The following is a 27,235-nucleotide window of genomic DNA, read 5'->3' as shown; positions in this document are numbered from 1 at the left end:
CCTGCCAGGGCTGCTGCCCAGCTGAGGGCTCCAGGAGACAGGGCCACAGGGTCCTGCAAAGCCTGCACTCCCCAGGGATCCAGCCCTGGGCACATTCTCAGGTATGGGGCCCTGGCACCAGCTGCCTGCCCTCAACCCTGCTGCTCTTCTTCCTCCCTCCCTCCGTCCCATGGGACCTCCTGAAACAAAAAGAAGTCCACTGTCATCGAGATCCCATTCCTTGGACAGCTGCTGGGATTTGTCCTCCTTCAACCATTCTCAGGACGTCGGGCAACTGTTGCGCACCTCAGCGAATTCATCTGTAAGCAAAAAGCTAAGGGGGATTGTGGTGGCCTTCGTCCCTCTGCACACAGACATCACCTCCCAGCTCTGCTTCTCTGCTTGACCACCTTTGCCCCTCCAGCTGCTCCCCGCAGCATCCCAGCTCTCTTTTGCTGTACAAGTGGAGTGCTCTCCTCAAGTCTTGCACCTGTTCTCTGCTGCTCTCCTTCCCCGCTCCTTTCACCATCTTCAACCCTGCCTGTTTGTGGAGCCCACTCTGACCCCCTCCCTCCACAATCTCCTTCTGGCCTGCCATCTCCCAAGCAGATCTTGGGCTGCTTTGGAAAGCCTGATCGCAAAGCTGCTCTCCCTGACTTGCACGTCTGCCCTGCTCTTTAGGCAGGACCAGGCTAAGGGACAAACAATACGCGCGCCACGTGGAAGGTGAAATCACCTGCTTCTGCAGGACTCTCGGAAAAAAGTGCGGTATCAAGGTAATGAGCTCCCCCGTTGCTGAGACTCTTGTCTGTGCCATCGGCAGGGCACTCCTGTGAGCCAAAGGCACCCGGAATCAGTGGGGCTGACAGGGCCTCAGCGTCCCTGATGAGAGGGTTCCTGCTGTCCCCAAGCAGGGACTGTCTGAGGGCGGCACTCTGCTGGTGTCCCAGCAGCAGCTGCAGCTCTCCTGCCCAGCAGTGAGCCCTGGTCCTGTGCAGGGCCAGCACCCCGTGAGCATGAGCCCAGCCCTCCTGCCTCAGCCTAAGGACCCTCTGCTCTTGTCCTCCCCCACACAGTGACTGTGGGCACTGCTGCCAGCACTGCTGGGCACCTGTGGCCAGGGCTGCTCTCGCTGCCCAGCTGAGCAGCACCAGCAGGGGCCTTGGGGTGACATCTTTGCTCTCCTCCTTCCTGCCGCAGCCCTTCGAGAGATACCTCACGCGCTCGGAGAGGACGCACATCGTCCTTGAAACCCTGGAGCAGAAAGATGCACAGAATTATCAATGGATACCTGGAGAGACTCGTCCATGGGTTGAACCATTTGGGTGGAACCTTTACAGAGGGCGCAGGACCATAGCAGAAAAGATTTTGTGGCTGGCCACGGATGACCCGTGCTTCTTCCTGACGGATGTAAGTGGCCTGTGGCTGGATTGCCCTGCCCTTCAGCCCTAGAAGGCCTTGTTCCTCTCTCCATCCCTCCCTGCCAAACCCAGGTGTCTCAGGCACCTGAAGGCATCTGAAGGCAGCAGAGTGGTATGGAAAGGGCAGCTGAGGCTGCACTACCGTGGCAGCACTCTCCTCACCTCTGTCCCCTTCAGGTACCAAAGATTTTGAGCTTCCTGCATGAAAGACTGCCAGGTGTGAAGTGTGAACTTGTGCAGGAGTGCTTCCACTCCCTGCTTCTGCTGCTAGCGCACTTTTTCCCAAGGAAGGTAGTCGCCACACTGCTGAGCATCGCTCCACAAGGAGACAGGTACTGGCCCTGAAAAGCCTGAGGGTTTGTTGGCTGTGGGGAGATGGAGCCTGAGACTCTCTGGCTCCCAGAGCCAAGGAATGATGGAGGACAGCCCTGAGGAGAGGGGTTCTCCATCCCACCAAGCTTTCCAGCCCTGCTGGGTTGTCCAGGCCTGCAGCAGACAAAGCTGGCCCAGCCAGCCCAGAGCCACCCTGCTGCTCCCAGCCTAGAGGGGAACACCAGCTCAGTGCCCTGCTGCCTGCCCAGGCAGGGCCCCAGGAACCTGGGCTGGGCCAGCCACGCTGCACTCCAGGCTGCCCTGCTGACACAGAGCTCTGCCTTGCAGTGTGGCCAGGCAAATGTGGCAGAGCATCTTCTCAGAGCCCGAGATTGGAGACAAGATATTATGGCCATTCGCTGTCATGCTCTGGGTCGACTGGTGGCCCTGCAGTCTAAGCGCTTCTTCTTCAGAAAGCAGCTCCACCTCTGACTTGGCTGTGAGTGACCAGAAAAGGACTTGATCCCCTGCCACGAGCCCTGCAGACTCTGCCAGGCTCTCACTACTGTACTTGCTTCTACAGCCATTGCCCAGTGGCACTAGCGTGAAGTTTGAGTGGGAGGACAAGGACAAAGACTTTGAATACCTTCAGAATGACAACTTTGATATCGATGAGGAGCTTCCAACCCTCCCAGCCTCCCAGGTGCTCGAAGGCCTCGTCGTGCTGTGCAAGACACCTGAGCTGGTGAGCAGGGTGGTGTCAGGGACAGCCATGGTGGCATCCAGGGCTCTGGGGCTGTGGGTAAGGCGGTGGCTTGGCGTGGGCTGGGAGGCAGGTGTTAGAGGAAGTGCTGCCAACTGCCCTGATGCCATGTTGGGGCCTGGTGGCTGCCTGGGGAGCTTTCCAGGCATGGATCTTATCACAGAAAAGAAACTCTGTCCTTCATACAGGCAGGAAAACTGGAGTTCCTGGTGCCACACATGATGGAGCTCCTGTGGGTTGGCAGAGAAGACCTCAAGACAAAGGTCATTATGATCCTGAAAAGACTGATAAATCAAAACCTGGAGAAGAAAAAGGCCAGCCCCATGGATGAGTATTTGGTGGAGAACCTGCCGCGCTTCTTTGACATGGTAAGGTTGATGTGGGAGTGTGAGCCCTGAGATGGGCACTGGGCAGTGAGAGCTGCCCTGCACCCAGCCCTGTCAGCAGCTCTGGCAGCAGGCTCTGCTCCCCTGGGCTCTGGTGGCTTCTGGGCCTTGCAGCCCAGTGCAACTTGTCCCTGCTCTGGAATCTGAGCCCAGGGCATCTCCCTCAGCCACCATCCCCATCCCCTTTCACTGTGGGCAGGGGGCTGCTGTTTCCAAAGCTCACCTTTCCTCCTTCCTCCCAGGAGAGCAGTGACATGCGAGAGGCCTTTATCTGCCTCTTCAGAGACTACCTGGGCTCAGCAGTGCTGAGGAACAACAAGCAATTGAAGACGTCTCTGCGGAGTGCACTGGTCCCGCTGCTCATTCGCACAAGTGACCAGTCCCCGAGCGTGGCCAAGGTACACATTGGAAGGCTGGGCACTGGCACAGAGAGAGGTGGGCTGGCCTGCCCTGTGGGGCCCAGGCAGCAGGACAAGGGCTGCTGGCAGTGGGCAGCCGTGGCCCAGCGCAAGCCGTGGGAAAGGTCCCTGCAGAGCCAGCGCCAGCAGGGACGGAGAAACTGGCACGGCCATTTCCAACAGCTGCCCTGGGGCTCCAGTAGGGCTCGTCAGCAGCCTGTGGCCACCAAAGCCTGAACAGGCACATCCCCACAGGCTTCTCTGCTGTCCCTGGTATGTGTCCAAGGCCAGGGCTTCCAGCCTCAGGCCCTGTCCTGCGGGGCTGTCCTCACACGTCCCCTAGACACTTTGGTGAGGGCATGTCCCAACTTCCTGAGGGCAGAATCTCCCCAGCAAGAAAGCCAAGAGCTCTCCTTTGCCAACCATGCCGCTACCTCACCCCTTCTGCTTCCATGCAGGCCGCCCAGGAAGCGCTCCTTGCTGCAGCAAAGCTGCTCAAGTGGAGGGAGCTGAAAGAGCTGGTGAAGAAGCAGCAGATGTGGAGGATTGGCGAGTGCTTGGTAAGGCCAAGTGCCAGGGTGCAGGCTGGGTGAGGCTTGCCCTGCAGGCAGAGCCCACTGTGTGGGCCCAGAGCCCAGAGGCTGGAGCTGCAGCCCAGTGTGTGCCCTCCAAGAACAGAGCCCCGGGGGCTCCTCTGCAGGCCCCTCTCCCTTCCCTGCAGCCAGCGGGAGAGAGGGCTCTGGGCAACACTGAGTGCTGGCAGGAGGGACTGCTGCAGCCAGCGGGGGGGCTCTGTGCCATGCCCGTGTCCTTGTGCTCTCTCCAGGTGGGGAAGGACAGGAGCAGGGCTGAAGAGTACCTGCGTCAGGGCCTGAGCTACCTCAAGGACCCTGAGGCCAGTGTGCGAGAGGCGGCCATCAGGTTCATCGGTGAGCCCCAGCCCCCGGGGTCCCTCTCTGGGCAAGCTGGCCCCCGTCCCCGCTGCTGCAGCCACAGCCAGGCCCAACCCTGGGGCTGCCTGAGCCCTGGCTGACACAGGCTGGGCCTGGGCCTCCCTCTGCCACCCCTGCCCACGTGGCTGGGCTTGGTGGGCACTGGGCTGAGTTCCACCCCCCTGAGCTCCTGGTGCTTCCTGGGCTCATCCCGGCTGAGGGGGAGGAGGGCAGGGCCAGGGGCCGCGCTGCTGGGAGCCCGCTGGGGAGCAGGGGCTGACGGAGCTTTGTGCCTAGGGGTGGCCACGCGGCACCTGAGGAACCGAAGCCAAGAGCAACTGGATGAGATCTGCAGCGGTGAGTGGGGAACAGGGGCTGGAGGGGACGTCTGGGGGTCTCTGCAGACACAGGGCTTCATCTCGGCTCCGTTTCTTTTGCTCACAGCTCTTCAGCCCTTGAAGACAGACAGCAATGTGGTCGTCTCTTGCCTGGCAGAACAGACCATCAGCATCCTGACGGCTTTAGGACCAACACCGAGCCCTCAATTCAGGCCAGAAGCACTGCTCTTCTGGCGCCGACGTCCACACCCATGAGGAGCTTCCAACATTCCCAGGCTCCCAGGCACTGTGTGAGACACCTGAGCTGGTGAGCAGGGTGGTGTCAGGGACAGCCATGGTGGCATCCAGGGCTCTGGGGCTGTGGGTAAGGCGGTGGCTTGGCGTGGGCTGGGAGGCAGGTGTTGGGGGGACTGCTGCCAACTGCCCTGATGCCATGTTTGGGCCTGGTGGCTGCCTGGGGAGCTTTCCAGGCATGGATCTTATCACAGAAAAGAAATTCTGTCCTTCATACAGGCAGGAAAACTGGAGCTCCTGATGCCAAACATGATGGAGCTCCTGTGGATTGGCAGTGAAGACTCCTGGACAGAGATTGTGATTGTCTCTAAAAACCTGATGAGTCCAAACCTGAAGAAGATAAAGGCCTACCCAGCCACTGAGGATCTGGTGGAGAACCTCTCATGCTTCCTTGACTTGGTAAGGCTGATGTGGGAGTGTGAGCCCTGAGATGGGCACTGGGCAGTGAGAGCTGCCCTGCACCCAGCCCTGTCAGCAGCTCTGGCAGCAGGCTCTGCTCCCCTGGGCTCTGGTGGCTTCTGGGCCTTGCAGCCCAGTGCAACTTGTCCCTGCTCTGGAATCTGAGCCCAGGGCATCTCCCTCAGCCACCATCCCCATCCCCTTTCACTGTGGGCAGGGGGCTGCTGTTTCCAAAGCTCACCTTTCCTCTTTCCTCCCAGGAGAGCAGCGACATGCAGGATTTCTCCATCTGCCTCTTCAGAGACCACCTGGGCTCAGCGGTGCTGAGGAAGCAGAAGCAGTTGAAGACGTCTCTGCCAAGTTGCCATGGTTTGACTGGCCCTGTCCCCCTGGAGCTGGAAAATGGGCACCTGAGGAACCGAAGCACAGAGCAACTGGATGAGATCTGCAGCGGTGAGTGGGGAACATGGGCTGGAGGGATGTCTGGAGTTTCATCTCGGCTCTGTTTTTTTTCTCACAGCCCTTCAGCCCTTGAAGACAGACAGCAGTGAAGTCGTCCCTTGCCTGGCAGAACAGACCATCAGCATCCTGGCAGCTTTAGGACCAATGCCAAGCCCTTGATTCAGGCCAGAAGCTCTTCAGGTACTGATGTCCACATCCATGAAGAGCTTCCAACATTCCCAGGCTCCCAGGCGCTGTGTGAGACACCTGAGCTGGTGAGCAGGGTGGTGTCAGGGACAGCCATGGTGGCATCCAGGGCTCTGGGGCTGTGGGTAAGGCGGTGGCTTGGCGTGGGCTGGGAGGCAGGTGTTGGGGGGACTGCTACCAACTGCCCTGATGCCATATTGGGGCCTGGTGGCTGCCTGGGGAGCTTTCCTGGCATGGATCTTATCACAAAAAAGAAACTCTGTCCTTCCTACAGGCAGGAGAACTGGAATCCTGATGCCATCAAATCTTGACCAAGAACCTCAATTCAAACTATGAGCACTGCTCTTCTGTTCCCACTGAGCCAGTTGGAGGCAGCTGTGATTTAATAAAGCAGCAACAATGGGCCCAAACCCATGGTGTCCTTCAGATGCACCGTGTCCTGAGCAGACTGAGTCCTGCTTGTCCTGCCCTGCTGCCTGCAGGACAACTTCCCCCTCGGCACACCCCCAGCCCCAGCCTTGTTTGGGAAGTTGAGCCCTGCTTTGCCAAAAGGTCCTGGCCCCACCCGTCGCTTCTTTCACCCCCCCAATGGCTTTGGTAGAAGCAGTTACAGATATCCTGAACCAGAAAATTTCCTTCCCCACAATGGTGCAAACAAGTAGCTAATAAGGGAGCTAAACTGAGTGGTGATGGGAGAGATTTTAGTTTGCTGTGGCTTCGCTTTCCCCCCCCATATCCTGTAGGCAGGAAGATTCAAAGCAAGGGATGAGAGGGATTTGTTTGCTCTCCCCCCGTACCTGCAGAATACAAGACAATAAAGGGTGTTCTGTGGTCAGTTGTTGTGTCCAGTCAATTTGCAGCTCGCCTGTGGATCCGAAGCATCCACGGCCACGCCCGACAGGAACATTATTTGGTGTTTGGGGTAAAAGATAAATTAGTTGCACGATCTGGCTGCCTGCAGGTACAATACATGATGGCATTGGGGTCCACGACATTATCTTTATTTCCCCCTCAAAATCTGCCTCTATCACTCCTGGCAACACAAAAAGGCCTTTTAAAGTGATAGATGATCTGCCAGTTAGTAAGGTTGCTTTGCCGTGGCCCAGAGGGCCATGTGTAGCAGTCGGCAGCAGGGCAACTGTTGTATCCTGCAGTGTTACTTCTGTGGAGGTGGCCAGGTCCACTCTGGCACTGCCGGCTGTGCTTGCGTACAGGCTGTGGCAGGTTCGCGAGGGGGCCAGGCAGGGGTTTGATTTATTGTCATAGCTCGTCCCCTTCCTGTGCTCCGTTTGGAGTTTCCCTGTGGGGAAAGCGATAACCCATAGTGATCAAGCTCAGAGCAGCACTGATTTGCAAACTGATTCCCTTTGTGACAGCATGGACAGACACCTGGCACCACTCTTCTTTTGTTTGTCCTGTCGTTTGGGCAATTCCTGTGCAAGTAACCCAACTGGCCACAAGAAAAACATTGTTGATTTTTTGTGGACATTGCTGCAAATGCTTCAACTATCAGAGATAAATCATACTGCCTTGGGCCAACATTCATGCATGTATTTAGCATATTGTCCACTGCAGGATTTTTTAGGGGACGTAAAACCTTCTGACAGTCGGGGTTTGCATTTTCTATAGCAAGTTGTTTAAAAAGGCATTGGCATGCAGCATCATTCTCTACTTGTTTTTCCAAAGCATCATTAAGACAATCTAAAAACTTCATAAAGGGCTCATTTGCCTCTCGTTTGAAACAGGTAAAGGGCATTCTCTGTGTGCCTGCGTCCAGAACACTTTTAAGAGTGCATAGGGCTAGTTGCTTTATTCGCTGGAGCCCTGCAGCACATGTTCGTGCTGGTACTGCCTGAGAAGATTGCTCACCCTATCCCAGTAAAACACCTACAGTAACAGTCCGCAAAGGGTTTCGTGTTCCTGCAACTGAATTTGCAATCACCTGTTTTTCTGCTAATTGTTTCAGTCTGGCTTCTCACATGGTGTACTGCATATCAGTCATTATTAGATGAAATAGTGTTTTGAAATCGTGGGGGATGAACACTTGGCTATCACAGATGGATTCTATTAAATGGATGGTGTACAAAGCCCCCAAACCGTGGTCGGTTACTGTTTGCCTTACATCTTTAATAAGAGCATATGACAGACCCTCCCAGTGAGGGTCCTGGTCAGGCAAGACCAGGACTGGGAAAGCTTTTAAGACTGCCGTGTCCCCTGCGAGTTTCACCTCCCCCCGCACTCGCACCCATTTGTCAGGCAAGTCAGGAGAGTGAAAGGTTAAATCTTTTTCCTTATCTGTGAGTTCTGGGTCCTCCTTGGAGTCATCTGACTGAGAAACTGGTGCTGTGGCAGCGGCACCACGGAAGCGAAGTCCACGCGAATGGGGCGTGGAGGAGGAGGCCTTTGTTTCTGGCCACGCTGCGGGCTGTGCCTTAGGTGGCCACAGTGATGCTGGCAATGAAGGCAGCTCTGGTGGCGTGGAAGGCAACACGGGAGATTGTGGTCGGGGCAGGGCATGGGGCAGGGTCTGCACACAAAATTTCAGCTCCTGCTGTGATGGTGGCTCAGAATCAGTTGCCGTTTCTACACGGTTGTCTGCGGAGCTGGAGTGAGTTTGCAAAGCTTCATAAACTGTTCTCCATGCTGTTAATAAAGAGGTTGCTATCTTATCCCCTAGCGTGGTGCTGTCCCAGAGTCTGGCACCGACATCATCCCAAACTCTCCAGTCATATACTAAGTCACTGTTTAATGTGGGATTAGCTTTGGATGCCCACAAAAGGAGACATTCTAAATTTTCTTCCTGTACTGTTTTCTCATATTTTTTAAGGATTTCAGCACAGGCTCGCTAGACTGCCTTATGCTTTTTCGTTAAAGGGGTTCCCATTTCATTCTCAGCTGCTTCCCTTATCGTCCAGTGTAAGGTAATTGAGAGCTCTCTTGTCCCTTCCTTTCAGCGCTTTTTCCTTCCTTGTGTTCAGGAGAGCTACACCACCGGAGAAACAGCTTAGTTTCTTTCATGCCCCAACATTGGGTGCCATTTGTGGCGTATTGAGGCACAGACTCAGGGGGTGAAGCTGAGACAAGTTTATTGGAGTCGCAGCCCTCCTTTTATACCCAACACCAACAGATAATCATACCTTATAAGGTAAAACCTGTGACTGCAGCATTTGATTGGCTGCCAGCTGTCAGGGCAGTTGAAACAGGAGTTGAAATGGCAGTTTTAGGAGTTGCGGCTCACCCCTGTAATGAACTGCTCCATTCCCTGCAAAGCTACGTTTTTTTCTAGGCCCTATTTCCCACAGTGCTGCCCTTTGCATGTTGATAAACAAAGCAGTTGGCTTTTTCCCGGGGAGACTGAAAGTGTCACCTCCCCCAGACTGGGGCCAGGAATTCCAACTCCATTCCTGAACTTGGGTTTCACAGTTACCCATCAGTTTGGGGGAAGGGAAAAGAAAAAAAAGGTGAAGAGATTAGAGCAGCAAGTAAACTGGGGCTAAGTGTACCTTCATTTTCTTAAACTGTTCTGTAAATAAATAAAAATAGCACTATGGGGAAAAAAAAAGCTCAAGCCAGGTATCAGTTTACTGAATTTTATCTGGGAATACAGAAGAACATACCTGCAAACACACATCTGCACTAACTTATCAAACTGTACAGTGCAAAATCTGACCCCAAGGAGTCTGTACAAAACAGTGGGAGTGGAATCAGAGAGGGGAAGGAAAACATCGTCAGCAGTGCCTGTCTCAGTCAAGGGGCATTACTGAGCAGCACCTACATTTCCATGGCTCTCTGGGCAGGGAATTTCTCATGTGTGCCAAACAGCACATCTTGAAGCTTCTTCCCACTGAAATACTAGAGACATTTCAGGGCATCTGAACAGCCAGATTCTTAAAGCACAACTACCTCAAGGCAAGGGAAGAAGTGAGATTCAGTGGCACTTGGCAGAAGCTGCCCAGTGCATTGTGTCAAATGGGTATTTACCCAAAGGAGCAACAAGCTCAAACCATCAGGGAAAGAGCCAGATGATGAAAGGGTGTTAGCTGCTGAGAATTTCTTTGGGAAGTAGACTGTTAACTTGAGATAGAAATGTGCAATATACCATGGAACCTTATTCAAAGTCCAGCTGCAAAATACCTTCTTGTTAAGAGTGTGAAATAAATCCTAAAGTGTCATCAAATATGTGATTTCCTCTTTATTCCCAACCACTGAATAAAGAAACATAACTCAGAAGTGATCTCACTCTGTGCTCCAGTGACATTAACATTAGAACAATATTGTCACTGTCTGCTGGTCTCTTGTACTCCTCACTGGCAGGCACTTGGTGCACCCCTGGATATCCTGCTAATGAGGTAAAAAACTAACCCTTCTAAAGTTCCAGATTTTCCTCACCTGTTTGTACACAGTTGGACAAACTGAACCAAGTTATTACTTGAAAGCCACCTGCTGGATTTAGCATTAATTACTCCTTGTTTTGATCTCAGGGAAAAAGGCTCACACAACACAATCTCTGAATGCTCCTTTGAACTTACCCACAGTGTGTTCACAAAGACACAGAGCAAGGCTTTTAGATTTGGCTGCTACCCTCAGTTCCAGCATAGAAAGAAATGTCTCTGTGCAATAACAGCAATTGCCTTACCATGTTACTGAACTACATTCAGTTTGTCTGGTCTCAAATAAATACTCCATGTTTTCTCCTTGTTTTATTTTCAAGGGCATGGGTATGGGTATTTAGGTGACTGCCTTCACTGGTATAGCATAGAAACCGTTCACATGGCTATAAATGAATATTATTCTCTTGACAAAACACCTTTCCCAAAGCCTCTGACAAAAAGAAAGGGAAAAAACCCAGACTGAAAAAGGGAACCACAGGCACATTGCCTGTCACTCACCAAAATGTCTCCTCCCTAAAGATAATTCAGGCACACCCTTCAATCTGTATATCTCATTATCACCCCAATCTCTTTTTTAGTGGCAGTTTCTGTAGGGAAGCTGAAGTGCATCACTGTCTCAGACAGCCAAGGATAAGATGAGTGAAGGAATTCAGTTGCTCTCTTTAATTAATACAGGATTATTTCCTTTTCATTTGGTGAAGCTAATAATGTGACTGGTGGAATGTCAGTAACAATTAAATCATAAACTAGTGCAGCACCAAAGGGAAAACTTACTTTAGTTATGGAGTATTCCCAGCAGAAATATTGAAAATCTTATCCATATTTACACTGATAAAATACCACATGTACCTCCTGGGATACTGTAAGCTTTCTACAATCCTTGTGGATGTCTTTACAGAGCAAGAGTTGACACTTTGAGATGATACCTTAATAAATGAGTTGCAGTTCTATTGTTTCTTGAATGTTAAGCACCACATCCTAAACGCAGGAGCAGGTTCAAAGTCCATGTCCTATTTTAGACCTTTTCAGCAACTGTGATAATCACACTTAAAACATTCCTCTAGAAAGAGTAAATTAGCCCTTTTCACTAGAAGGATTCTTATGATCAAAAACAAATCCGAAAGAGAACAAAGTCAGATTTCTTTGTTTGTTAGTTGGTTTTATTTCAGCAATGCAATAAATTGCTGTCCCTAACTGGGATGGCTTTTCTACCCAAGAATTAAAAGGAAAACTCCAAAGTTCACTTTATTCTGCACTTATATTACCTTTGGGGTTTTTGGTTTTTTTGGAGGTCTCACCTATGTAAAAAAACCTTCCTTTAAATCTGTTGATGCTTTCTGTAAGAACCAAAACATTCCAGTTGACATAGCATTCTATCACTAATACTGCAGGGAAATGTAATATCCCACTAAAGCAGAAGGGAAAGAAGACAACTGAGCATCAGCAGCTCTTCCTAAGCAAGATCAGGGGTTTAGCTCCATCTAACTGAGGGATGAGATGTGTCCCTCAGTGGGTCTCTTCCCACGCAAGATCAGGGGTTTAGCTCCATCTAACTGAGGGATGAGATGTGCCCCTCAGTGGGTCTCTTCCCACTCCCCCACCAGCCCTTCTACCCGACTGCAAGCTCAAAGTTCTAAAAAGAGAAGAGGAAGCTGGAGTGTCAATATTTCCCCAGTGCAAACCCCAATAATCTTTGCTGGGAGCTGACAGGAATTGCTGTTCCACTGCCCTGGGGTATCCTGGCTTGAGGCGAGAGCGCAGCCCCGCCCAGAGCCCCCAACCCCTCTGAGAGCTTTTGTAGGGTCTGTTTGTCCATGTCCCTGTGGCAGAGGCTGCCCCGACACCTGCCCTGGAGCTGGTCCAGCTGCTGGACCAAACAAGGCATTGTCCAGCCTGCCTTCCCCCAGCCCCGACCGCCCCAGCCCATCTTCCATCGCTCTGCTTCCTTTTCCTGCCCCTGCTCCCCCTCCGCTCCCTTCCCTCTGGCATTTTTATTAGGAATGTTCTTGCTGTTCTCACTGTCCGAGCATGAGCTGATCCCCAGGGGAGCCTGTGGAATGTAACCCCTCAAGCACTAAATTCCTTCCCCTGTGCCAAAGACACGGGTTTGTTGTTGCTGCCCCTCCCGCCGAGCACCAGCTCCATCTCCTGCTCCTGCCCAGCGGCTTTGCAGAAATCCAGGGCTGGGTGTGGATTGAAGGCTGTGGCGAGGGACAGGATAAAGTTGCTTGTCTTCCACCCTTGGTGTCTCAGTGTTTGTGATCTTGGGAATCCTCACAAACCTGGAACAATGGCAGATTATCTGTTGTGGCAGGATATGTACCTGGAGATTGTTTTGATATGTGTTTAAATCGTCCTTGAATAAAACAACTGATAGAAAACAATGTAAAAAAAAAAGGAAAGGGGAAAAATAAGAAAAAAGAAAATTTAAAAAAAGGGAGAAAAGAGAGAAAAAGGAGGAAAAAAAAGAGAAAAAAAGAAAGAAAAAACAGGATAAAAATGAGAAAAAAAATAAAGAACAAATAAAAAAGAGAAAAAAAGAAAAAAGAAAGAAAAGAAAGAAAGGAAAAAGAGAAAATAAAAAAGACAGAAAAACTAAAACCCAAAACGCCCGATCCTCCCCCGCCGCAGGGACTACAACTCCCACAATGCCCCGCGCAGGCGGGGGGCGGGCAGGGGCCGTGGCCGCGCGCTGATTGGCTGCGGGGCGGGTCTGTAAAGGCGGAGGGCGCGCGGAGCGAGCGCCATTTTGGCCTCGTGGTCGGGAGTGAGGAGGACTCGCCTGCGGCCGCTGCACTTCGCTGGGTGAGTTGGCGGGGGGGCGGCGAGAGCGGGGACTGGGGATCCCCTCGGGGGCTGCGGGGAGCGCGGCTGTGGGTGGAAAGGCTGGAGGGCTCGGGGGGGTTTAGCGGGGGGGTTCGGGGGTTCCCGGGAACGTTGTGAGGGGTCCCTGAAAGGACTCAGGGGGGAGGTTGAAGGTCCCTGGAGGGTTTTGGGCGGCTCTGATGTGGGTTTTGTTTTCTGAGAAGATTTGAGGTGTCCCAGGTGGGCTTTGGGGGTCTCTGAGGAGGTTTAGGGGTCCTGGGGGGCGTTTGCGGGGACCTTCGAGGCAGTTTTGGGGTCTCTGGGGGGTTTAAGGTGTCCCAGACGGTTTGGAGGGCCCGTGGGGGGGATTGGGGGTCCCTGAATGGGCTTGGGGAGTCTCAGGTGGGTTTTGTGGGTAACTGAGAGGGTTTAGAGGGCGCTGGGGAGGGATGAGGGGTCCTTGAGGAGGTTTCGATGGGTCGAGGGGGGGATTTCAGGGGTTTTGAGGGGATTTTAGGGGGTCCCATAAAGCCCAGCAGTGGGGTTCAAGGGGTCCCCCAGCCCCCAGGGGAGGGGTCCTAGGGATGCCCCCCAAAATCCGGAGGGGAAGATGTACCACAGCCGGGTAAGGGGATCCCAGTGCCCCCAGTATATCCCAGTGACCTCCCAGTGACCCTCAGTATGGCCCAGTAACCCCCTAAGTGACCATCCAGTGTGTCCCAGTGACCTCCCACTGCCCCCCAGTATGGCCCAGTGATCCTGCAGTGAGCACCCAGTAACCCCCAGTATGGCCCAGTAACCTGCCAGTGTCCCCCCGTGTGTCTTGGTAATCCCCCAGTAACTCCGCAGTGCCCTCCAGTGTGCCCCAGTTCCCCCCCAGTCCCTCCCAGTGCCCTCCCAGTGTCCCTCAGTAACCCCCCAGTCCTCCCAATGCCCTCTGGTTCCCCCCAGTGTGTCCCAGTATCCCCCAGTAATCACCCAGTGCCCCACAAAGCCCCCCAACTGTCCCCAGATGCCCTTGGCCTTTCTATGGGAGGGGGAGCGATTTTGGGGTCAGAGCATCCAGAGAAGAGCAGCGAGGCTGGGGAAGGGAGTGGAGCACAAGTGGTGTGAGGAGAGGCTGAGGGAGCTGGGGGTGTTGAGGTGGAGAAGAGGAGGCTCAGGGGAGACCTCCTGACTGTCTGCAAGTCCCTGCCAGGAGGTTGGAGCCAGGTGGGGGTGGGGCTGTTCTGCCAGGAATTGCCCAGGGCTGGGTCTTCAGCAGGCGGTGTTGGGACCAGCCAGTGCTGGGGCTGAGCAGGGCACGAGGCCTCTTGCAGACCCCTGGAGCAGCCTCCCACTTGCCAACCCTGCCCTGGTGGGGTGACACTGTCCCCTCCCTACAGGACACTCCCCCTGAAATCTTCAGGGGGCCCTTTTGTGTCTATTGCTGGTTGCTGATTGATGCTGGGGACCCGAGGGAGCCTCTGCAATCCCATCCATGGGGCACAATCTCCTCTGCAGAGCTTGACTCAGTGCAGACTTTGCAGGGAAATCTGTGCTGGCAGCCCGAGTATGTCCCGAACCTCCACGCTCCCCCAGGGTATTTGGGACAGGTTCCACCTTCCTGGGCACCCATGGGATGGGGGGTGATTGTTCTCCTGCTGTTGCTGTTGCTGCTCTGCCCCTGTCCCTGCCCTTCCTGCCGCTGTCGCGTGAGCGGAGCGGCCACGATGGGAAAGGGGCGAGAGAAGGGAAAAGATCGGGTGGGACCCCCAAAGGGAGCGTGAGGGGCGGTGGATCACCCCCAAAGGGAGCTGGGGGGCGCCAGGCTTTGGGGGGTGGGTGGGAAAGGGGTGGGAAAGGGGGGCTACAGGGAGGGAGAGGGGGCTAATCTTCATATTTTGGAGTATTTTTCATCTGAATTTCAGCTTTGTGAGGTTTGGGGGGATGAGGATCTTCTTACTGTTTCTGAGGGATTTTTTTGCCTGTGTCTCGGTGGTTTGTGCTTTTCTGGGTTGATCCTTGGTGTTTTGGAGGTTTTTATGGTCACAGGATGTCCAGTGAGTTCTAGAGATGGACTTGGGCAGGAGGAACTCCCAAACCCACACGCTCAGCCCTTGTTTTCCCCCCCATCAGGATTTGTCCTTCCCAAAGCTTGGTCGGATGGAGGAGGAGGCTGCGAGGAAGAGGAAGATGCCTTGGGCCCCCCAGGCAGGTGAGGAGGAAGTCAGTGTCCCTTTGGGCGGGTGTTGTGCTGGCTCTGTCAGCCCAGCATGGCCCCGGCTGCAGGACAACCCCGCTGGCGCCGCCGTCCTGCCGGGGCCGGAGTTGGGGGGATGTCCTTGGCCTTCCCTGTGGGCCGGAGGCAAATCCCCTGCCTGTCCTTCTTGCTTCCTGCCCCAGGCCCCGAGCTGAGGACGGAGAGCCCGGAGGACGAATCTCCCCGTGAGACCCTGGTGGGAGAGGCCGTTTTGAAGGGCTCCCCGGTGCAGGAAGGCAGCGGGGAGGAAAAGGGCCGGAGATCCCCCCGCAGGAGGGGCTCCAAAGCCAGCCCAGGGTGCTCTGAGGAGGAAAGAGCCAGCCTGTGCCAGGAAGGCGGCCGGAGCTTGAGGGGGAGCTCTGACCTGGTGGTCCCTGAGCAGCCTCCCAGCAGGGAGAAGCCCTTCAGGTGCTTGGAATGTGGGAAGAGCTTCAGGAAGAGTACCCACCTGCTCCGTCACCAGCACATCCACACTGGGGAACGGCCCTACACGTGTGGGGAGTGTCTCAAGAGCTTCAACAGGAACTCCCACCTGATCCAACACCGTCGCATCCACACTGGGGAACGGCCTTACAATTGTGGGGAATGTGGGAAGAGCTTCAGGAGCAGCTCCAACCTCCGCACCCACCAGCTCATCCACACCGGGGAACGGCCCTACAAGTGCTTGGAATGTGGGAAGAGGTTTCAGACCAGCTCAGCTTTCCTCCTGCATGAGCGGACGCACACGGATGAGAGGCCCTTCCGCTGCACCGACTGTGGGAAGGGCTTCAACCAGAACTCCCACCTCCTCACCCACCGGCGCATCCACACCGGGGAGAGGCCCTACAAGTGTGGGGAGTGTGGGAAGAGCTTCACCCACAGCTCTAACTTTACCAGACACCAACGGACCCACCAGTAAGGGAAGCCCTACCAGTGCCCCGACTGCGGGAAGAGCTTCGGCCGCTGCTTCCACCCCGAATGAAGCCCCTGATGGGGAGGCAACCCCTGGAGTCCAGTGACTGTCAGTCCATCCCTTTTACCACAGAGGGCCAGTCCCCTTTCCCAGGGGCAGCTTCTTCTCACAGAACCCTTCTTGGGAGGTGTGTGGAGATTCCTGCCTTGGCTGGGGACCCCCCAAGGTCACTGCTGGAGGTTGAGAGCAGAGATCTCTCTCCATTAATGTTGGTCTGGGGGAGTTCCATCCAACCGTAATTAGGAATTACAGGTTTTGTGCCAGCTTGGGTAGAATTGCTTCAACAATTGCTTTAATGTAGAGCACTGTCCTATCTTATGCTGTTCTCCTGGTAGTTTTAGTGTTTCTGTTGTGCAGTAAATAATTCTGATGAAGATCTTTTGTCTGATCATTTGGAACCCTAAATAAATTAATTTCTCTCAATAGATCTGGTTTGCCATCGTTTAACCTGGAGGACAAAAATGATTCAGTTACACCTCTGTAATTCCTCTAAACTGAAAGTGTTGGCATAATCCAAGGCTGAGATTGGATCCAGCACCCCACAGGAAGTTGGGAGCTCAGGGGGGCCACCCCCCTTTCCCAACCCCTCTGTGCCCAAAGACCCCCATGAGACCATCCGACCCACCAGACCACCCCCCCTTTTCCACCCTTCTCCCTGTTCCTTCCATATTCCCATTGTCCCCTCAATCCCCCATTTCCCCCCTGAACAGTTTTGGGGTCCCAACCCCCACTGTTTACCCTCTCTCCTGTGGGCACTGAAGGAGAAAATGAGGCTGCACACACAGAGTTCCATTTTGGGACTTGTCCGCCCATCTTTCCGGTGTCCCCCTTTCATTGGGGTTCCTTTGGAAACAGCGCCTGGGCTTTGTCTTTTAGTCCACCAGAATTCCCAGCATGGCCCCAAAGCAGTGCCCTGATCCCACACATTCCCCTCCCCTCATGTGCTGGTGTATTGGGATGAAGTTGTGATATTTTTGGTCTGCGTTTGGCCTTAGCCACCTGCAGTAGTTTATAGTTCTCCCTGCCAAGTTCACTGATAAAACAGTGAATTTGGCCTTGGAGGGAGAACTTCTGTATAAACTGTATAAACTGTGATTGGTTAATGGCTCGTCAAGGGCATTTGGAGGAGAAAGTGATGATGAAGGGAGGAAGGCTCACCCCCAGACTCAATTGGGAAAGACCCCCAGGACACACATGGGGGGATTTCCAAAGTTCTCACGCATGCACAGGAGGGGTGCACTGACATAACCAAGGGGGTGGGATTGGGAACCCCTGACGGGGCGGTGCTGGCCACACCTCCCCGGGCAGGTGTGCTCAATGAACTGTATAAAAGCAGACACGCTTTCCATGTTGGTGGCCGGCTCTACACGAAGGACCAACTTGCTTTTAGCAGGGACACCTGCTGAAGTGGGAGCCTGCCAACCCTTCGGAACACGCAGCTGCTGCAGAGAGGCTTTATTACTGGTTAGGGTGGGTAAGACTCTATAGGTGACACCTGGGTGAGTAGGGTGTCGAGCCTTCTCTCTAGGGTCTTTTTGTTCACTTTTCTCCTTCCTAATCCCTTTTTCTTGGATGCCTGTTTTTACTGTGAGCCACCTTTCATAATAAATAGTTACTCTGTTGCCTAGCAACAGTGTCTAGTTTTCTGCATTCCAGTATCTCTCGAACCTTTTTCCCCGATACAGTAACCCCTCCCTAATACAGGCACATAGTCTATAGAATCCATCCTTAGGTGCTGTATGATAGATCTATAAGATATTACAAACAATAAGCAATAATAAGGCAAGTGTCCTCCTTAGGGACACACACTTCAGAAGGGAACTTGCACTTGACCCCCCCTCTCTTCAGCTTCGAGCCACCCGGTGCCACAGAGGGGGACAGAGCTCCTGTGGAACATTCTATTCCACTGACACAGAGCGAGGAATAAACCCAAACTATTGCCTGGGTTTGTTCCCTGGGGGTCTCTGCAGCAGCAAGCACAGCCCCACACTGACTGCTCTGGGCTGTGCAGGCATTTGTGCTTCTGCCTGTCTCACACACACACACAAAAGTCTGGTTAGTGCTGCCCTCAGGAAACCCCCCCAGCCTTGGTCCAGCTAAAGCCGTGGAATTTGTCTTTGTTTCCCTTGGGTTCAGGGTCAGGCTGTGCCTGTGTCCAGCCCAGAGGCTGTATCAGGGTGAATTTATGCTGATACTTTTGGTCTGTGTTTGGCCCTGCCACCTGTGAAAGCTTTGCTCTTTCCCTGCCAAGTTATGGGAAAACAAGCAGTGCTAAATGGGAAAGTTGTCCTTGAAGAGAGCTTCTTGTATAAACTGTTTTAATTGGTATTCTGTGATTGGCTAGTTGTCCTCCAAGGTCGCTTGAAGGAGAGATTGAGAAGGTCGATGATGAAGGATGCCCCCAGACTCATTTGGAAAAGACCCCCCCGAGTACAGTTCGCAGGCGCAGGGAAAGCCACGGTGGGCAGGAGGGGTGCACTTACCCGGGGGAGGGATTGAGAACCCCTGACGGGGCGGTGCTGGCCACACCTGGGGAGGTTGTGGTCTCTCAATTGATTGTTTAAAAAGGAGATAGTGCCTTATTGGCAAGAGCTAGCTTTACTTCAAGGTCAACGTTGCCTTCTGGCAGGGACTCTTGCCAGCTTGTTAACTTATTGACTCTCCGAGGGTGCCGCTTCTGCTCTGGGTAATTATAGGTATGCTGGGTCAGTAAGATAACTTTATAGGCAACAGCTGGGTAACTGGGGAGGTCCCACTGGGGGCTTATTCCTCTCCTCGTTCCTCCCTTTTGGGTTTGTTCATTTTCTTGGCCACCTTTTGTAATAAACATTGGGGTTTTTTTGTTGAGCTAGCAACAGTGTCTGTTTTTCGTGTCTGTATATCTCGGACCTTCCCTGATAAAGTAACCCCCCCTCCCCGATACACAATGACAGAACTGGGGGTCCCAGTGTCCCAGTTGGTGTCCCAGTGTCCCAGTTGTCCCAGTGTCCCAGTTGGTGTCCCAGTGTCCCAGTTGGGTGTCCCATTTGTCCCAGTGTCCCAGTTGGGTGTCCCAGTTGTCCCAGTGTCCCAGTTGGTGTCCCAGTGTCCCAGTTGGTGTCCCCCTGTCCCAGTTGTCCCAGTTTGTCCCAGTGTCCCACCCTGAGCAGCAGCAGCAGCCCCGGCCCGGCCGAGCAGAGCAGCAGCAGCACCCCCTGCGCCGTCAGGATCCGGTTCTTGGTGCTCTCCCTCAGCGCCAGGAACGGGGCGGGAACCGGCTCTGTGGGAACGGGACTGGGTACACTGGGAGGGACTGGGTATACTGGGAGGGACTGGGGTGTACTGGGAGGGAGTGCAGGGCACTGGGTTATACTGGGAGGGCCTGGGCTATACTGGGAGGGCACTGGGTTATACTGGGAGGGACTGGGGTGTACTGGGAGGGACTGGGTATACTGGGAGAGACTGGGTTACACTGGGAGGGACTGGGTATACTGGGAGGGAGTGCAGGGCACTGGGTTATACTGGGAGGGCCTGGGCTATACTGGGAGGGCACTGGGTTATACTGGGAGGGACTGGAGGGCACTGGGTTGTACTGGGAGGGCACTGGGTTATACTGGAAAGGGCACTGGGAGGGACTCAAGGGGATACTGGGAGTGACTGGAATAGACTGGAGTGGGACTGGAGGGCACTGAGAAGGGCTCAAAGGGGTTACTGAGAATAACTGGGATGGACTGGGGGGCACTGCAGGGCACTGGGATGGACTGGGGGGGCTTGTGGTAGCACTGGGTTATACTGGGAGGGGACTGGGATGGACTGGGTTATACTGGGAGGGGACTAGGATGGACTGGGAAAGACCAGTGACTCAGATGAGACCCCCCAGCCCCCTCGATCCCCCCGAGACCCCCAGGACCCTCCCGAAGGTGCTGCAGGGCTGGGGGGCACTGGGATACCCTTGGAGGGGACTGGGATGGAGGGGGTTAAACTGGGAGGGACTGGGCTATACTGGTACCATGCTGGGGGCACCGGGAGGGGCCGAGTGACTTGGCTGAGACCCCCCCACGCCCCCCACTCACCGAGGACCCTGACGAAGGTGCCGCAGCTCTGGGCCGTCTCCCCCCCGGACTCCACGCGGCAGAAGAAGAGCCCGGAGTCGTTGTGGGACAGTTTGGGGAAGGTCAGGGTGGAGCTTCCCCCCCCTTCCTGCACCACCCGCTCCATCCGGCGGCCCCCCCGGGTGGCCACCACCTCCTGGGGCCAGGGGCAGCTCCGGGGGACCTCCCCGAGCCCGGGGGGACACGCCTGGAGCCAGGTCAGGGTGGTGTCGGGGGGGCCTCGGAAGTGGCACTCGAGGGTCAGGGGGGTCCCCACGGGCCCCTCGCGGGAGGGGGCCCCCCCCACACCCGGAGCCACCCCTGGGGCGGGGCCGGGGAGCAGGAGGGGCTCGGGGGGCTCCCGGTGGTCACGGTCACGGGGGTCGGCGTCTCGGGGGGCTCCAGGGGTCATGCACGGGGCGCAGCCTTCGGGGGGTCTGGGAGCACTGGGAGCCTGCAGGGACAGAGGGGGGGTTAGGGGAGGTCACCAGAGCCCCCCAACCCCCATGGAGGGCGACTGACCCTGAGGGGGTCACTGGGGGTCCCTGTCCCTGCTGGGGGGGGTCTTTGGGAGTTCCCAGAACAGTGAGGGGTCATTGGGGGTCCCCCCGGGGTCTTTGGGGGTCCCCCAGACCCATCTGAAGGTCATTGGGCCCAGTTTCGGTTCTCTGTCCCAGTTTGGGAACAGGAAATACTGGGAGGGGGGTGGGGGACATTTTGACACAGGTGTGGGGGACAAAACCCGATGCTGAGACCCCCTGAGACCCCCCAGACCCAAACCCTGAGACCCCCAAACCCAAATGGAGACCTTGGGATCCCTGAGACCCCCAGATCCAAATCCTGAGCCCCTCGGACCCAAACTGAGCCCCCTAGACCCAAACCCTAAACCTCCCTGACCCAAACTGAGACCCCCAGACCCAAAACCTGAGATCCCCAGAGCCAAACTGAGACCCCCAGACCCAAATCCTGAGCCCCCCAGACCCAAAACCTGAGATCCCCAGAGCCAAACTGAGACCCCCAGACCCAAATCCTGAGCCCCCCAGACCAAAAAGCTGAGATCCCCAGACCCAAACTAAGACCCCCAGAACCAAGGCCCCCAGACCCAAACTGAGGCCTTGGGACCCCTGAGACTCCCAGACCCAAAGCCTGAGACCCCCTGACCCAAGCTGACACCCCAGAGACCCCTCAGACCCAAACTGAGACCCCCCACACACCAAAACTGAGACCCCCAGACCCAAATCCTACCTGCGAGGAGCAGTGTTATAAGTGATCTAAAGAAATTTGCTGTTCAAATGAGAGAAAGAGTTAACAAAGCTATTATATTGTGTTAACTGCTTTGTTGGAATCACAAGTTAGAGTGTTATGCAATGCCTGACCACAAGTTCTGTAAGCTGCAAACTGATTAACCACAACGCAGTGATGATTTAGCATATTGTACTTTGAAGCTGTTTGTTCTAAGCATATTAATGGGGAGCAATACGGAGGGGTCGACCACGAGGAGTCCGGGTGATCAACCATCATCCTGATGGAAGTTTCCAGAACCACGGCCTAATAGAGACTAATGACTTTAAAATTATTGGTGGACACCCCTCAACAACGGAGATGGCCCGCGAAAGGAGGAACCAACCCAGAGCTGGCCCGCGAAGAGGGAACCAAGCAGGATGCAGCCCATGAAATCTCCACCAATGGACTGATGACATGACTTTGGGGGGGAGGTGGCAAAGAAGGGTATAATAAGTGCTGTTTTTGTTCCCCCTTGTGGACAGTGGCAGGAACAGGGGTTTCCTCTGGTCTCCCGGATAGCCGTTTTTGCTTGTTTGTGGCATTAAAAAAACTTTTATACCTTGCAACCTAAATTTATAGTCTTGTTACCTATCACAAGGTACAGTTGTTGGGGCAGCCTGGGCACTTCTTGGGCAGCAAAGTGCTTTCTGTGGTGGCACCTTTTGTCTGGCAGGAATCTTCATTTGTATTCAATTTTTCAAAAGGTGGGAACGGCCATTGCAGAGCAGGGCTGAAAAAAGGGAACAGCAGCTCTTTCCATAAAGAGCTTCGGCTTTTCCCCTTCGGCTTCAGGTGCAGTTGGTGCAGCCTGGGCACTTCATAGGCAGCAAGAGCTTTCTGTGGGGGCAACTTTTGCCTGGCAGGAATCTTCACTTGGATTCAATTTTTCAGTAAGTGGGACCAGCCATTACAGTGCAGGGCTAAAAAATGGGAACAGCAGCTCTTTCCACCAGGAAAAAATCTGGAAGCTTTGGCTTCAGGTGTAGTTTGTGCAGCCTGGGAACTTCTTGGGAAGGAAGAGTTTTTTGTGGCGGCATCTTTGTCTGGTAGGAATCTTCATTTAGAGTAAATTTTGCAGGAGGTGGGACAAGCCATTGTAGCAGGGCTGAAAAAAGGGAACAGCAGCTCTTTCCACCAGGGAAAAAAGTCTGGATCTTTTGGCGTCAGGTGCAGTTCTTGGGGCAGCCTGGGCACTTCTGGGGCATCAAGACCTTTCTGTGGTGGCACCTTTTGTCTGGCAGGAATCTTCATTTGCATTCAATTTTTTACAAGGTGGGACTGGCCATTGCAGCGCAGGGCTGAAAAAAGGGAACAGCAGCTCTTTCCCTAAGGAAAAAAAGTCTGGATCCTTTGGCTTCAGGTGCAGTTCTTGGGGCAGCCTGGGAAGTTTTTGGGCATCAAGACCTTTCTGTGGTAGCACCTTTTGTCTGGCAGGAATCTTCAGTTGGATTCAATTTTCCAGGAGGTGGGACCGGCCATTGCAGCACAGGCCTGAAAAAAGGGAACAGCAGCTCTTTCCACAGGGAAAAAAAGTCTGGATCCTTTGGTTTTGAGGTGTAGTTGGTGGGGCAGCCTGGGCACTTCTTGGGCAGCAAAGACCTTTCTATGGTGGCACCTTTTGTCTGGCAGGAATCTTCATTTGGAGCAAAGTTTTCTGGAGGTGGGACCGGCCATTGAAGAACAGGCTTGAAAAAAGGGAACAGCAGCTCTTTCTACCAGGAAAAAAAGTCTGAATCCTTTGGTTTCAGGTGCAGTTCTTGGGGCAGCCTGGGCACGTTTTGGGCAGCAAGAGATTCCTGTGGTGGCCCCTTTTGTCTGGCAGGAATCTTCATTTGCATTCAATTTCCCAGGAGGTGGGACTCGCATTACAGAACAGGACTGAAAAAAGGGAACAGCAGCTCTTTCCCTTAAAAAAAAAAGTCTGCATCCGTTGGCTTCAGGTGTAATTGGTGCAGCCTGGGTACTTCTTGGGCAGGAAGAGTTTCTGTGGTGGCACCTTTTGTCTGGCAGGAATCTTCATTTACATTAAATTCTCCAGGATGTGGGACTGCCCTCTGCAGCGCAGAGCTGAAAAAAAGGAACAGCAGCTCTTTCCACCAGGAAAAAAAGTCTGGATCCTTTGGCTTCAGGTGTAGTTGCTGCAGCCTGTGCACTTCTTGGGCAGGAAGAGTTTTCTGTGGTGGCACATTTTGTCTGGCAGGAATATTCAGTTGGATTCAATTTTTCAGGAGGTGGGACCGGCCATTGCAGAGCAGGGCACAAAAAAGGGAACAGCAGCTCTTTCCACCAGGAAAAAAAGTCTGGATCCTTCGGTTTCAGATGTAAGTGGGGGGGAGCCTGAGCACATCTTGGGCAGCAAGACCTCTCTGTGGGGGCACCTTTTGTCTGGCAGGAATCTTCATTTGGATTCAATTTTTCAGGAGGTGGGACTGCCCAATGAAGCGCAGGGTTTAAAAAAATGGAACAGCAGCTCTTCCCACGAGGAAAAAAGTCGGGAAGCTTTGGTTTCAGGTGCCATTGGTGGGGCAGCCTGGGCACTTTTTGGGCAGCAAGACATTCCTGTGCTGGCAACTTTTTTTTAGGAGGAATCTTCATTTGGATTCACTATTCTAGGAGGTGGGACCGGCCGATGCAGAGCAGGGCAGAAAAAAGGGAACAGCAGCTCTTTCCACGAGGAAAAAAAGTCTGGATCCTTTGGCTTCAGGTGTAGTTGGTGCAGGCTGGGTATTTCTTGGGTAGAAAGAGTTTTCTGTAGTGGCACCTTTTGTCTGGCAGGTATCTTCAGTTGGATTTAATTTTCCAGGAGGTGGGACCGGTCATTGCAGCGCAGGACTGAAAAAAGGGAACAACAGCTCTTTCCCTAAGGAAAAAAAGTCTGGATCCTTTGGTTTCAAGTGTAGTTGGTGGGGCTGGCTGGACACTTCGTGGGCAGGAAGAGTTTTGTGTGGTGGCACATTTTGTCTGGTAGGAATCTTCAGTTGGAGTAAATTTTTTAGTAGAAGGGATCGGCCATTGCAGAGCAGGCCTGAAAAAAGGGAACAGCAGCTCTTTCCACCAGGAAAAATTCTGGATCTTTTGGCTTCAGGTGTAGTTGTTGGTACAGCCTGGGCACTTCTTGGGCAGCAAGAACTTCCTGTAGTGGCACCTTTTTTTTATGAGGAATCTTCATTTGGATTCAATATTCTAGGAGGTGGGACCAGCCATTGTAGAGCTGGACTGAAAAAAGGGAACAGCAGCTCTTTCCACCAGGAAAAAAAGTCTGGAACCTTTGGCTTCAGTTGTAGTTTTTTGGGAAGCCTGGGCACTTCTTGGGCAGGAAGAGTTTTCTGTGGTGGCACCTTCTGTCTGGCAGGAACCTTTAGCTGGATTCAATTTTTTAAAAGGTGGGACTGGCCATTGCAGCAAAGAGCTGAAAAAAGGGAACAGCAGCTCTTTCCACCAGCAAAAAAAAGTCTGGAAGCTTTGGCTTCAGGTGTAGTTGTTGGGGCAGCCTGGGCGCTTCTTGAGCACCAAGACCTTTCTGTGGTGGCACATTTTGTCTTGCAGGAATCTCCAGCTGGAATAAATTTTTCAGGAGGTGGGACCGGCCATTGCAGCGCAGGACTAAAAAAAGGGAACAGCAGCTCTTTCCCCAAAAAAAAAAAAGGCAGGATCCTTTGGCTTCAGGTGTAGTTTGTGCAGGCTGGGCACTTCTAGGGCAGGAAGAGTTTTGTGTGGTGGCACCTTTTCTCTGGCAGGAATCTTCAGTTGGATTCAATTTTCCAGGAGGTGGGACCGGCCATTGCAGCGCAGGACTAAAAAAAGGGAACAGCAGCTCTTTCCCCAAAGAAAAAAAGGCAGGATCCTTTGGCTTCAGGTGTAGTTTGTGCAGGCTGGGCACTTCTTGGGCAGCAAGAGCTTTCTGTGGTGGCACCTTTTGTCTGGCAGGAATCTTCAGTTGGATTCAATTTTCCAGGAGGTGGGACCAGCCATTGCAGCGCAGGACTGAAAAAAGGGAACAACAGCTCTTTCCACCAGGAAAAAAGTCTGGATCCTTTGGCTTCAGGTGTATTTGCTGGGGCAGGCTGGGTACTTCTTGGGCAGGAAGAGTTTTCTGTGGTAGCACCTTTTCTCTGGTAGTAATCTTCAGATGGATTCAATTTTTTAAAAGGTGGGACCGGCCAATGCAGCGCAGGGCTGAAAAAAGGGAACAGCAGCTCTTTCCACCAGGAAAAAAAGTCTGGATCCTTTGGCTTGAGGTGTATTTGGTGGGGTAGGCTGGGTACTTCCTGGGCAGGAAGAGTTTCCTGTGGTGGCACCTTTGGTCTGGCAGGAATCTTCAGTTGGATTCAATTTTTTAAACGGTGGGACTGGCCATTGCAGCGCAGGGCTGAAAAAAGGGAACAGCAGCTCTTTCCACCAGGAAAAAAAGTCTGGATCCTTTGGCTTCAGGTGTAGTTTGTGCAGGCTGGGCACTTCTTGGGCAGCAAGAGCTTTCTGTGGTGGCACCTTTTGTCTGGCAGGAATCTTCAGTTGGATTCAATTTTCCAGGAGGTGGGACCGGTCATTGCAGCGCAGGACTAAAAGAAGGGAACAGCAGCTCTTTCCCCAAAGAAAAAAAGGCAGGATCCTTTGGCTTCAGGTTTAGTTGGTACAGCCTGGGTACTTCTTGGGCAGCAAGAACTTCCTGTAGTGGCACCTTTTTTTTATGAGGAATCTTCATTTGGATTCAATATTCTAGGAGGTGGGACCAGCCATTGTAGAGCTGGACTGAAAAAAGGGAACAGCAGCTCTTTCCACCAGGAAAAAAAGTCTGGAACCTTTGGCTTCAGTTGTAGTTTTTTGGGAAGCCTGGGCACTTCTTGGGCAGGAAGAGTTTTCTGTGGTGGCACCTTCTGTCTGGCAGGAACCTTTAGCTGGATTCAATTTTTTAAAAGGTGGGACTGGCCATTGCAGCAAAGAGCTGAAAAAAGGGAACAGCAGCTCTTTCCACCAGCAAAAAAAAGTCTGGAAGCTTTGGCTTCAGGTGTAGTTGTTGGGGCAGCCTGGGCGCTTCTTGAGCACCAAGACCTTTCTGTGGTGGCACATTTTGTCTTGCAGGAATCTCCAGCTGGAATAAATTTTTCAGGAGGTGGGACCGGCCATTGCAGCGCAGGACTAAAAAAAGGGAACAGCAGCTCTTTCCCCAAAAAAAAAAAAGGCAGGATCCTTTGGCTTCAGGTGTAGTTTGTGCAGGCTGGGCACTTCTAGGGCAGGAAGAGTTTTGTGTGGTGGCACCTTTTCTCTGGCAGGAATCTTCAGTTGGATTCAATTTTCCAGGAGGTGGGACCGGCCATTGCAGCGCAGGACTAAAAAAAGGGAACAGCAGCTCTTTCCCCAAAGAAAAAAAGGCAGGATCCTTTGGCTTCAGGTGTAGTTTGTGCAGGCTGGGCACTTCTTGGGCAGCAAGAGCTTTCTGTGGTGGCACCTTTTGTCTGGCAGGAATCTTCAGTTGGATTCAATTTTCCAGGAGGTGGGACCAGCCATTGCAGCGCAGGACTGAAAAAAGGGAACAACAGCTCTTTCCACCAGGAAAAAAGTCTGGATCCTTTGGCTTCAGGTGTATTTGCTGGGGCAGGCTGGGTACTTCTTGGGCAGGAAGA

General features: G+C 53.5%; 1 pseudogene; it reads left to right on the top strand.

Annotated features, from left to right (window-relative positions):
* LOC127474809 (uncharacterized) overlaps positions 1-27,235 on the top strand; it is a 1,721,191-nt pseudogene that overhangs the window by 1,340,945 nt on the left and 353,011 nt on the right.

Source organism: Manacus candei, unplaced genomic scaffold, assembly GCF_025592945.1.
Source record: "Manacus candei isolate 608988 ecotype Guabito, Panama unplaced genomic scaffold, ASM2559294v1 h1tg000045l, whole genome shotgun sequence".
Lineage (NCBI taxonomy): Eukaryota > Metazoa > Chordata > Aves > Passeriformes > Pipridae > Manacus > Manacus candei.
This window is presented reverse-complemented; position numbering and strand designations above follow the sequence as displayed.